At 42.8% G+C, this 11970-nt stretch overlaps 1 pseudogene; it reads left to right on the top strand.

Annotated features, from left to right (window-relative positions):
- Positions 1–1942: 1942 nt before the first annotated feature.
- LOC129161922 (protein NLRC3-like) lies at positions 1943–7996 on the top strand (annotated as a pseudogene).
- The last annotated feature ends 3974 nt before the right edge of the window (positions 7997–11970 follow it).

Raw genomic sequence — 11970 nt, 5'->3', positions numbered from 1 at the left:
ATAAAGCCTTGAAATGTAAAGAAATATATTTTTGAAATCACTGTTGTGCGCCTCATGTGTGCTTTTTGTCAGTGTTGGTCTCTTATTATCATCAAGCATAAAACCTTCATGTGTAGAGATGAACACCGGCGATCTGATTTATGTGCAAGTGTCTTAAGAATTCATAGCTGGTCTGATCCTTAGCGTAACTACGTACTGTACGAGCAGGAGGACACTGACATGAGCAAAAAGCAGGGACTACGCACACGCTCGAAACAACAACACCAACAATAACAGCAAGAGCACCAACAACAACGTGAGAAGAGACGACATGCGGGTCAGGAAGTCCAGCGAACCACTGGCCTCCACTCGTACAGAGGAGAAACGGAGGCTACGACGCATCTGGAAAAATGAATCCTTTTGATATTTTAGAGGAGAGACGGACGCAAAGAGAGCGGTCTGTGTTTCAGTGTGCTTTTAAAAATCCTCATCAGAGCGTGACGTGTTTGTTCATCTCTCCGTCTACTTGCCTTTGAGACAATTAGTGTGCTTAGTTTCTTCGTAAGACTGCATCCGAAAGTTTGTCTAAGCCAGCCTTTTTTGTGTTGAGATGAATTATTGTGCTTCTCGGTCCACGCAGCAGTCTGAGGCTGGGTGGAGGTAACGCGCTGGGCTGCAGAGGTCAGAGGTTGTGTGGGAGCAGCTTCCTCGCATCAGGAGAAGGAGCCAGAGCTACTGCACCAGATAAAGAGGACTCCCTCTTCAAGGCTACTCAGGAAGCACTTAACATGGGAGGGCCAGACGCTCAAACACGAGCTCCCCAAAGCGCCAGCATTTAGTCTTGGGAGCGCCGTCTTCTCACACACCTACATGTCATGAGGGATGGGTCAGGGGGAGGGGGGCTGGAGATCAGTCGAGCATTGCATCCAGTTGGTCTGCCAAGTCGTCAAACATGCTGCCGATGTCATCCAGGATAGATACGGTTCCTTTTTGGCTGGAAAATTTTGAAAAAGAAAAATGGAATAATTAGCTTTTACTGAGGCTTCGATAAATATGCTGACAGAATCAATGAGTCAAGTGTGGAGGTGAGTTCCTCCACTGATGGAAAGCAGCTTTAAGATTCAGTTTATGGGTGACATTCACTATTTTCACACACACACAACCACACACACACACACACACACACACACACACACACACACACACACACACACACACACACACACACACACACACACACACACACACACACACCTGACAAACTCAGAAACATACAATACAGTCGACTAATTGTAAAGATCAACAAAAAGTAATGATAAATCCCAAAATAATCATATAAATCATGATTTTTTAAATTGTTTATACTTAAAAAACTCATGTTTTACAATTGTTTTCATTTTATAGGAGAATGACGTTTTACAAAGACCAGTAAAGTACATGAGAAATCATGTTTTTATTAGGTGTCATGGCTGCCATGGAGCTTCATAAAGAAAGTAAAAATAGATTAGACCATCTGGACAATGACTGTTCTCTTCATTTGAGTTTTTTAGTTTTAGGTAATGGTAAAGGGGGAAACCTGGAAGTAAAGATGATTTACTATGGCTTTTGAATGACCAAAAAATGTCATGGATTTTATCAATATGTTTATCAATAACCCATTTCCTATAGTGAAGAGAGAAGGAGACAATGAGCAGACACGTCAAACAGTTATAACTGTGGCAAAATGCCCCAAACAACAGGTCAAAGAGTTTATTAATACCAAGAGATAAAAGAGAGAGAGAGAGAGAGAGAGATTGTGTGTGTGTGTGTGTGTGTGTGTGTGTGTGTGTGTGTGTGTGTGTGTGTGTGTGTGTGTGTGTGTGTCATGCAAAGAGACATAGAACAATACATTTACATTCAGTTGATTGAGTCCATGATCAAGAATTAATTAACATAAAGTTTCCCATAACACTTCCTCAAAAGAATGAAGCAGGACCAGCTGGCTGACCATCTGCAAACAGGTACAAAGATTAATCAAACAAGTTATTTGCAGAAGTATCAAGTTTCCCGTGTACTTACATAAAATACACCCTGACATACTTTATGTTGTGTTGCATTTAGTCAACGTAAACTTAAATCTGGCCTGAAGAAGAGGTTCCAGTGTGTGTTTGAGGGGATTGCTAAAGCAGGAAACCCAACACATCTGAATGAGATCTACACTGAGCTCTACATCACAGAGGGAGGGACTGGAGAGGTCAACAATGAACATGAGATCAGAGAGATTGAAGTGGCGTCCAGGAAACTAAAAAAACTAGAAACGACAATCAGACGAGACCTCTTCAAACTCCCACCTGGGAGAGACGAACTTGTTAGAACAGTGATCTCAAAGGGAGTGGCTAGTATTGGCAAAACGGTCTTAACTCAGAAGTTCACTCTGGACCGGGCTGAAGACAACGCCTACCAGAACATCCACTTCATGTTTCCGTTCTCCTTCAGAGAACTGAAAGTGCTAAAAGAAAAGAAGTTTAGTTTGGTGGAACTTGTTCATCACTTCTTCACTGAAACCAAAAATAACAGGAGCTTTGAAGAGTTCCAGGTCGTGTTCATCTCAGATGGTCTGGATGAGTGTCGACTTCCTCTGGACTTCCACCACAGTAAGATCCTGACTGATGTCACAGAGTCCTCCTCATTGGAAGTTCTACTGACAGACCTCATCAGGGGGAACCTGCTTCCTTCTGCTCGCCTCTGGATAACCACAAGACCCGCAGCAGCCAATCAGATCCCCTCTGAGTGTGTTGGCATTGTAACAGAGGTCAGAGGGTTCACTGACCCACAGAAGGAGGAGTACTTCAGGAAGAGATTCAGAGATGCGGAGCAGGCCATCAGGATTATCCTCCACATCAAGACATCACGAAGCCTTCACATCATGTGTCACATCCCAGTCTTCTGCTGGATCACTGCTACAGTTCTGGAGAAGGTGTTTAAAAACAAAGATGGGGGAAAGCTGCCCAAGACCCTGACTCAGATGTACATTCACTTCCTGGTTGTTCAGGCCAAAGTGAAGGTCAAGTATGATGGAGGAGCTGAGGCAGATCCACACTGGAGTCCAGAGAGCAGGAAGATGATTGAGTCTCTGGGAAAACTGGCTTTTGATCAGCTGCAGAAAGGAAACCTGATCTTCTATGAATCAGACCTGACAGAGTGTGGCATCGATATCAGAGCAGCCTCAGTGTACTCAGGAGTGTTCACACAGATCTTTGTAGAAGAGACAGGACTGTACCAGGTAAAGGTCTTCTGCTTCATCCACCTGAGTGTTCAGGAGTTTCTGGCTGCTCTGCATGTCGATATGACCTTCATCAGCTCTGGTGTCAATCTAATGGAAGACAAACAGCAACATTCTCTGTGGTCTAAACTTTTCAGCGGTCCAAATCTAAATGATCTCTATCAGAGTGCTGTGAACAAGGCCTTTGAGAGTCCAAATGGACACCTGGACGCTTTCTCCTTGGTCTGTCCCGGCCGGCCAATCAGACTCTCCTAAAAGACCTGCTGGGGAAGACAGGAAGCAGATCCAATCAGGAAACAGTTGATCACATCAACAAGAAGCTCAATGAGAGTCTGTCTGCGGAGACAAGCATCAACCTGCTCTACTGTCTGAATGAACTGAATCATCTTTGTCTGGTGGAGGAGATCCAACAGTCTCTGAGTTCAGGACGTCTCTCTACAGACACTGTCTCCTGCTCAGTGGTCAGCACTGGTCTTTATCCTACTGTCTTCAGAAAAAGATCTGGAGGTGTTTGACCTGAAAAAATATTATACTTTAGAGGAGGGATTGTCCAGGTTGCTGTCAGTGGTAAAAACCTCCAACAAAGCTGTGTAAGTTCACCCAAAAGCCATTTTTACGAAACAAAGCTGTCAATTTTCCGCAATGCTGTGGCGGCATCGGGAAGCCTTAGGTCGTGTATAAGTGGTCAGACCGTGGCTCAGTAGTGTCATTTTTACAAAAGATTACACAATGGTGGTATAAAGGTGGTAAAGGGGTGTTCTCGGTCTCTGCACTGCCACAGACTTCAGGTCATCTTAGACATAACTTGTTTTGTAGTGCGATCGAAGCCACGCTCATTAAGTTTTTTACAAGCTGATCCTAAAGGCAGCTGACCTCCACAGTCATGGAGCAGTCTCTGGCGATCTGACCTCCAACTCTAACAGAGAGAAGCTCCTGGAGCTCTGCATTGCTCCAGTTTGCTGTCTCAGCTGGCTCTGGTAAAAAAGCAAAACTTACGCACCGTGTTTACTTTCATTGTCAAGTAAGTTGGCTGCCGAAGCTCGGCATTAACTCATCAGGTCATCATGACACCACCCTCTGTTGCGCCAAGGCACAATCGCCGTTTATGAGTTAGATAATTACTCCAATATTACTACCAAGCGAGGCGGAACGAATGCTGCAAAATTCCCACAACACCATGCTGACAAAGTAAGTTTAGAAAACACACTCTTGTGATAATATTATGATGATTTGCCAGCAGAGTGTCTTGTAAAAAGGGCCAGAGCTTCTGAATCAAAATATAATTTGACAGTGTAGCCCTTTTTACAAGCCACACTCTGATGCGACGGTGGCACAGGAGTTAAGAGCTCGCCCCGTAATCGGAAGGTTGCAGGTTCGAGCCCCCCTCAGTCTGTCGCTGTCGTTGTGTCCCTGGGCAAGACACTTAACCCACGTTGCCTGCTGGTGGTGGTCGGAGGGACCGGTGGTGCCAGTGCTCGGCAGCCTCGCCTCTGTCAGTGCGCCCCAGGGCAGCTGTGGCTACACTGTAGCTCATCCCCACCAGTGTGTGAATGTGTGTGAATGGGTGAATGACTGATTGTGTTGTAAAGCGCCTTGGGGGGTTCCAGCACTCTAGAAGGCGCTATATGAAATACAGGCCATTTACCGTTTGCCACCATGACGTTGCGGCAAATTGATGGTTTGTTTTGTAAAAACGGCTTATGAGAAGCCTTTTTATTAATTATACGTTGTATAAAGAGCAAATATTAAACAAAATTAAGTAAAAACTTACACACAACTTCATTTACCAAAAAATGTATAGAAGTAATAATATAAATGTTTTTAAACTTGTTTTTCTTCTATTCTCTTTAGATTGAGTCGCAGTAACCTCTCAGAAAGAAGCTGTAACGATGTAGCCTCAGTCCTCAGCTCCCACTTATCCCATCTCAGAAAGCTGGACCTGACTAACAACAACCTGATGGATTCAGGAGTGAAGCTCTTGTCTGATGGACTTCAAAGTCCAAATTGCAAACTGGAATTTCTCATGTAAGAACCAGAATCCTGATTTTCTTATGTTATCACCAACTGTTAAACACATTTCAGTCTTGTTTCATCGTTAGGTTTTATTTAAAGGTAGACCAGGTAGTTTTGCTTGCTTTTAGCACCCCCTGGTGTTCATTTGTAAAACCAAAGCAAAACCTATCTCCTCGCGGTGCGTTCCTTTTTTTAACACCTTCACCTAACAGCTGAAACATCTCCCAGTCTTCATTAGTGTCAACAGGAGTGATTCATCACTAAATTAAACAAATCAGTTGTGTTCATGATCTAAAACATGCAAGAAATGTGCTGGAAGCAGACTGCTGCACCAGGTATGTCCCAACAGACCAGACCGGCAACTGTGAAGTTGCAAGTGGAATATTCTGGCCACAGGGGGCAATAGGGGCTAGGTGCCCTTTCAATAACCCTGTAAAATGTTGTTTTAGCGCATACTAGCTCAAGAAAATATATTTTAAAAAATTACAACTTTGCAAAGTGTCCCTTTAAACGTGTAGCTTACCTGAATCCAATATATTCAAGGACACTTTAAATCCAGCATGTTAATGCACTTGTGTCACATTTCATTAACTTGGTGTTTGGGCTTCTTTTACTATAAGAAAGCTAAGATAATATTTTGTAGTTGCTCCTGATCCGACACCCTTATGCATTGATTTGTTTGTATGCAGCCTGTCAGGATGTTTGATCACAGGAGAAGGCTGTGTTTCTCTGGCCTCGGCTCTGAGCTCCATTCCCTTCCATCTGAAAGAGCTGGCCCTGAGCTACAATCATCTAGGAGACTCCGGAGTTGCACTGCAGTCAAATGGAGTGAAGGATCCTCTGTGGAAACTACTAACCCTCAGGTGTGGAGAGACCTTCTGAACAGTTGTTGTATTCTAAAAGTCAGTCAGCCTGATCGTTTTCCCTCATGTTAAATACAAGCAAAAGAACTCAGAGCAATGTATAAAAATGTGTCCAAAGTTATCCCTACCAATGATCCCCTCTTGATTAACAGCCATTCATCATAGACTCGTTGGTCATTGGTGTCAGACATCATGCAGATTTCCTGTCAAAGTTCAGTTTGATTTCTATGTGAATGTTGCTCACTCTTCACTATACATATTCCTTCCGGATACCTTTTAAAAGTAAAAATCTGTCCTCAATATGCAGTTTCTCTTCTTTTCTTTTTCTTTTGTCTTGCGCTTGTAATTGTACCAAGTTAGAGTTTTTGGAGAAATGTTTCCTGTTTGCATGCCTGAAGAGACTGAAGGTCTGACCCGTCCTGTCTTCTTAAAGGGTCAAACCTGATGGAGCCCGATGGATGATATTTGAAGAAATGTAAGTAAATCTAACATCTTGAGTCTAGTTAAAATCAAACTGGGTTTCTAATTAAATCTCTAGAAATGAAAAAAAGTTGATTTCTTTTTGAAAAAAACAAAAACACACTAAAAACTTTTAATCTCCAAAGCTGATTACTTCAAACCTAATTTAGTCATTGGCTAGCACTTAAAGTGTCAGAAAAACAGATTTGTAGCTAATATTGCCAAAAGTATTGAGGTGATTTTGGTCCCCCATCCAGCAAATCAAGAGAGGGAAGCGATGTACTACCCACTAGGGTTGGGCAATGGGACAAATTATTTAACCATCGGCGATTGGCTGAGCCATTTTGGTAGTTTTTTTTACAAGAGGCAATTATTTATTTTATTTATTTATTTGCGTGTGAGTTTATTTTGTTAACGACAGATATTTTACACGTTACATACAGAGAACATCGCAGAGGTAAAAATCAAGAAAAGATCTCTATCAGCGCATCCGAGCATGATCTCATCCTTTCTCCGCCTCTCGCTGCTGACAGAGCCCACAAGCGGTGCGGAGGAGAGGCTCGGAGAGTGTCTGTGACACACTCAACATTGTGCACAAAAGCGCAGTGTCAAGTGGAAACCCTTCCATCTTTCAGTCTGGAAGACTTCTGGTTATTTCCTTTGGAGAAATGTTTCCTAATTTTAAAACTTTGGCCTAAGTAGCGCTCGTTATTCTGCGCCTGCCGGACCAGTCATATCCTGACCATCCAGATAGGTTTGATATCTGGCCTCTGTTGCTGTGTAGAGATAGTCTGGTCAAAACTGGTCGCTGTTCCTGGGAGGTGGAGTGGACAGGAAACGTTGACATCTCAGTGTGTTATAAAGAAATCAACAGAAAGGTAGACAGAGATGAGGGTTTATTTGGAAGGAATGACCAGTCGTGGAGTTTTCCGTGCTCCGATGGGCGATACACTTTCTGGCAGAGCAACATAAAAACAAACATCCCCCCTTCCATTTCCCCCCCTCTTCTTCAGGCCGAAACAAAGTAGGAGTATATGTGAACACCTCTGCTGGTAGTCTGTCCCTCTACAAAGTCTCCTCTGACACATTGATCCACCTCCACACCTTCAAAACCACATTCTCTCAACCTCTCTATCCAGGATTTGGGTTCTGGTCCAAACATTCTGTTTCCTCTGTGTTTCTGTGCTAAGTTTCCATGATGAACACACTAAATTGTTATCAATCACTCATAAAGATAATGCAATTTTTATATAAGAACAAGGTTAAGACTTCATTAGGCAAAGGTATTTAATCTAAACTGAAACATGAAGTACACACTAAGGACTTTAATTTACTATAAAGACTAAAACAACGGCTCTCTATGAAGTCCCGGCATCGTGAATCATCGTGAATGGGGCACGACCAAAGCCACAGCCCATATGGCTCGATAAAAGAACATGTTACTGTTAATAAGTGGCTTTTGAGACAGGCAGGAGGACACTGGAGTGACTGGATGTGGTGGAGTGATGAAGGATATCCAAGTAAAATTGTAGGAGCCAAAAAGCAGTGTTCTGTGTACGTGCATTTTGACAAGATGTTGATCAGCCCAGCATCCTGTGTACGTGCACTTTTAACATCTTGATTGTCCAGCTGCTGCGTACGTGCTCAACAACATGTTGTTCAGTCCAGCTTATGTAACTTCCAGTAAGTATTGGCTTACTTTGACCATATTGGGTAATAAAACAGCCATCCCATCATTTCCCGAAATCATGAGGGTGGGGGCCAGAAGAGTATAACCGATGCTGCGTGGTGTAGGAGAAAGGGCTTTTGCAGCAGGTTTCCAGCCGAGGCATTTAGTTCGAGGCTGAAGGCTGTCCCCATGAAGTGTTGGTGATGTATTGCTGAATTGTACAAATAAAGCCCCACGCTGAGATTGGATAAACTGTCTCTCTCTTGTTTTTGATAAGGAAAAAGAACCACATTTGGTGACCACGAAGGTGGAGAAGAGGCGTGCTCTTCGGATCGTTTCGCAGCCCACGGAATTTAAACTTCTGGGCCCTAGGTAAGAACAGTTTTTGTTCAATTTTGGAGTTATTCCGTGGACTGAGAACTGGTCTGAGAGACAAAAAAAAACATGCCCTTCTCATAAATTAGAAGTTATAATAACAAGAAGAGGCATTTGTCCAGAACAGCGGTGATAAATATTCACACATGTGTGAAGTCAGCTGAGTCATTTTGATGACGGACAAAGTTTAAAGTGACAAATTAAAAGCTGGGACAGCGAGAATTGGAATAGAATTTGACAGCTGATAAAAAAAAAAAAGAGTCCAGGAAGGACAAGTAAAAGGTCGACAAGTGAGATCCATATGCCCCGGTGAGGCCGGGATAAGATTGGGATCTGAGAAAAAGCGCTGAAGTTGTGACAGATAAGCTTGCCAGTAATTTGGTTGAATCCTCGAGGATTGGTAAATTTCATGTGTTGTTGGCAAAAGGCACGTGTTGAACTCATAGGAGCAGCGGAGAGGCTGCAAGGGAAACGACAGACCCGGGTGCTCGGGGAAACTGTCTATTGAGTTTTTTTGTGTGTGTGTGTGTGTGTGTGCGCTGAGACAAGTGTGTGTGTGTGTGTTTGTGAAGACAAGCGTGTGTGTGAGTGAGAACAGCTGTGGGTGAGGCGCCAGAGGTTAGGAGGAAAAAAGGAGGAAAAACTAGGAGAAGCTTTAAAAAACGGTGTAAAACAAATCAATATTATTCACTGCAGTGCTACATTTTGATGTTTAATGTTATACAAATTTCAAAGTCTGTGATCTTGTTCTGATTAGCCTTTGAACAGAAAACCAGAAGTTAAAATAATAATAATAAGTTTTTAGAGTGACATATATATAAATAAAAAATATATGCTGAAGTGCACAAGCATGATAACTATTTTTACCAGCTGGGTTATGTGAAATATGAGAAATATAGATTATGAGTAAAAATAATAATGTGTATGTGTGTTGCTGTTTGGCATGAAACGTTGTTCCAGTGTCAAATCGCTTTGAAGTGTGTTTTTTATCTCTATGCAAGTGTGAAAGCTTTGTTGTGTGTGGTTGTTTTACTCGTGAAAGTTCAAATACTCTGATCTTGTTTAAACTATTGCTTGGATAAATTAGAGAGAAACTGATTTTTCTTCTGCTGATTCGGTCTCAATTGTGGTTGACTTTTTCCTGTGTTGTAATGTTATAAAGCTGTATGAGAGTTGCTAAATTCTGAAGACTGGGTGCGGTTGATGTCACCAGGACTTGTTCGTTTCTCTGTACAGACATCCTTAGTGGTCAGACTCTCAGCTTAGACTGGGCAGAGAATCAGAATAGAAGTGTAAGCTCCACCCACCAGCTGTGTGTGCGTTAATCTCCTAACACACACAGACACAGAAGTACAGAGGCGATCCCGCCTCTGACTCCACCTCTGTGTGTGGATTGGTTGGTGAACCGTAGGCGTAGAGAAACCCTACCCTGTGGGCTGAACATTGCTCACACACAGCTCGGACCAAGGATACGGCTATTTTAGCCTGTCACACAAGCCTGACTCCAGCAGGACAGAAGATTTGAGTCAAACTCATCTTGCAGCTTAACTGCTGGAGAAATAAATACATCAGGCATTAAGTTTTCTTTCAACAATAAATAAAGCTTTTTGAACTAACTTTACTTTAGTGTTACATCAGAAGAGATTTGATTTTAAGGCATTTACAATAAGAAGATAAATTGTTCAACATTTGTGTAAACAGAGCAACAACAGATTACTCAAGACCACAGCATCATATGTCACCAGTATCTGTTTCAACTTTCAATTCTTGTGTTATTTTCAGGAGACTATAAATAAACAAACTAGTCAACTAATCAAAGGAATAATAGTGTCACTGAAACTTCAAAATGTCTGTCACGCCAGCAGGAATTTTGGCAGCGAAGAATCCGGCTTTAGCAAAAGAGATAAAGCACATGTCAGAGAAGTGGTCAAAACGGACGAGAAAACTATGCAATCCGTGGCCATCTGAAGGCACTTTTGACGTAGTGGCGTGTGATAATTTGGAATTGAGAATTCAGGATCATAAAGCAGATGGATCCAAGAAAAGACAGCAGAAAAGAGAAAAAGAAATTCAGATCCTGGACTTATTCAGGAATGAAGGAAAGGTTTACAGACAGAACTTTAAACATGCCATTCTCAAAATGAAAGACAAATTGGACAAACCCCAGAAGGAAGTGAAGGCCCCAGCAGAAGAGGGCCTGTATCCCCTCTTGGGAACCGTTACAATTACGGGAGATTTTGATTTGCGCGACACATTCGACAAAGGTCCTAAGGGTTTAGATGTTGACAATGCAATTTTAAAATTAACAACATCACAGCAATCAGATGAAGCACCTGGCAAAGAAAAGCATGCAAAAGGAAGTGAGGAAAGAGAATTCGAACAAACAACTCCACCTCGTGGAACGCATCCAAAATATTGCAGTACAGAACGTCGAGCGGTAAGGGAAGAAGGACGAAGGGAGATTGATTGTTTTGCAGAACATAAGGATTTTTTGAAAAGGCAACCGAAGGCTAACTCATACTGGATTGACCTTGAGAACAAGGATGAGGATGTACATGATGAGCTAAACGATGTTGACCAAATTATACAGGACATATCTGAAGGCCTGCGGAAATCCTTAAATCACATCACAGGCACACATTCAGATGAGGTTAGTGAGAACACCACTAGCACAAGCAAGGAGAAAAATTTCAAGCCTTTTTACAAACCAGGCATTCATTCACCAGAGCGTGGTGATCCAAATACAGGTCTGACTCAAGAGAAGGAAAAACCAGGTCCTAGCAATGAAAGCCATGATCTGAGACCCAGACATGACTTAAAACCACCTATTCGATACACTAATGATGGTCAGTACCCAATTTTAATTAAGGGCACAAGAGCTAATTATATTCCCTGGCAGAGCCTCGACCTCACTGGTTTGGTTTCGCTGCTGCCCGAGATACAAGATGGCGCTGGAAAGTGGATTCGGGCCTTCGAACAGGAGACAACTGGGCTAATGCTTGCCCTTGGAGATCTCAAAGCTATTTTGGCTCGAGTTGTTGGGACATCAGCTATGGGAACATTGCTCGCATCCAATGGAGTCCAATGGATGCTGGACCCAATGGCTGACGGCACGGAGTTTAACACACACAGAAATGCACTCTGGAACATACTAAGAGCAGCATATCCCAACAGGATTGACCCCAAAGCCTTGAAAGGTGAGCCACTTTCAGAGACTGAGAGTCCTGCGTCATTTGTTGACAGGCAGCTCAGACGGTGGAAGCTGGAGACGGAGGAGGGTCCTGAGGGGATGCCAATAATGACTTCTCTGTTCCGAACATCCCTGATTTCCACTCTCCCGACTCCTGTGC

The sequence above is a fragment of the Nothobranchius furzeri genome, chromosome 4, assembly GCF_043380555.1.
Source record: "Nothobranchius furzeri strain GRZ-AD chromosome 4, NfurGRZ-RIMD1, whole genome shotgun sequence".
In the NCBI taxonomy this organism is placed as follows: domain Eukaryota; kingdom Metazoa; phylum Chordata; class Actinopteri; order Cyprinodontiformes; family Nothobranchiidae; genus Nothobranchius; species Nothobranchius furzeri.
The sequence above is the reverse complement of the archived record's forward strand: the minus strand, read 5'-3'. Positions and strand labels throughout refer to the sequence as shown.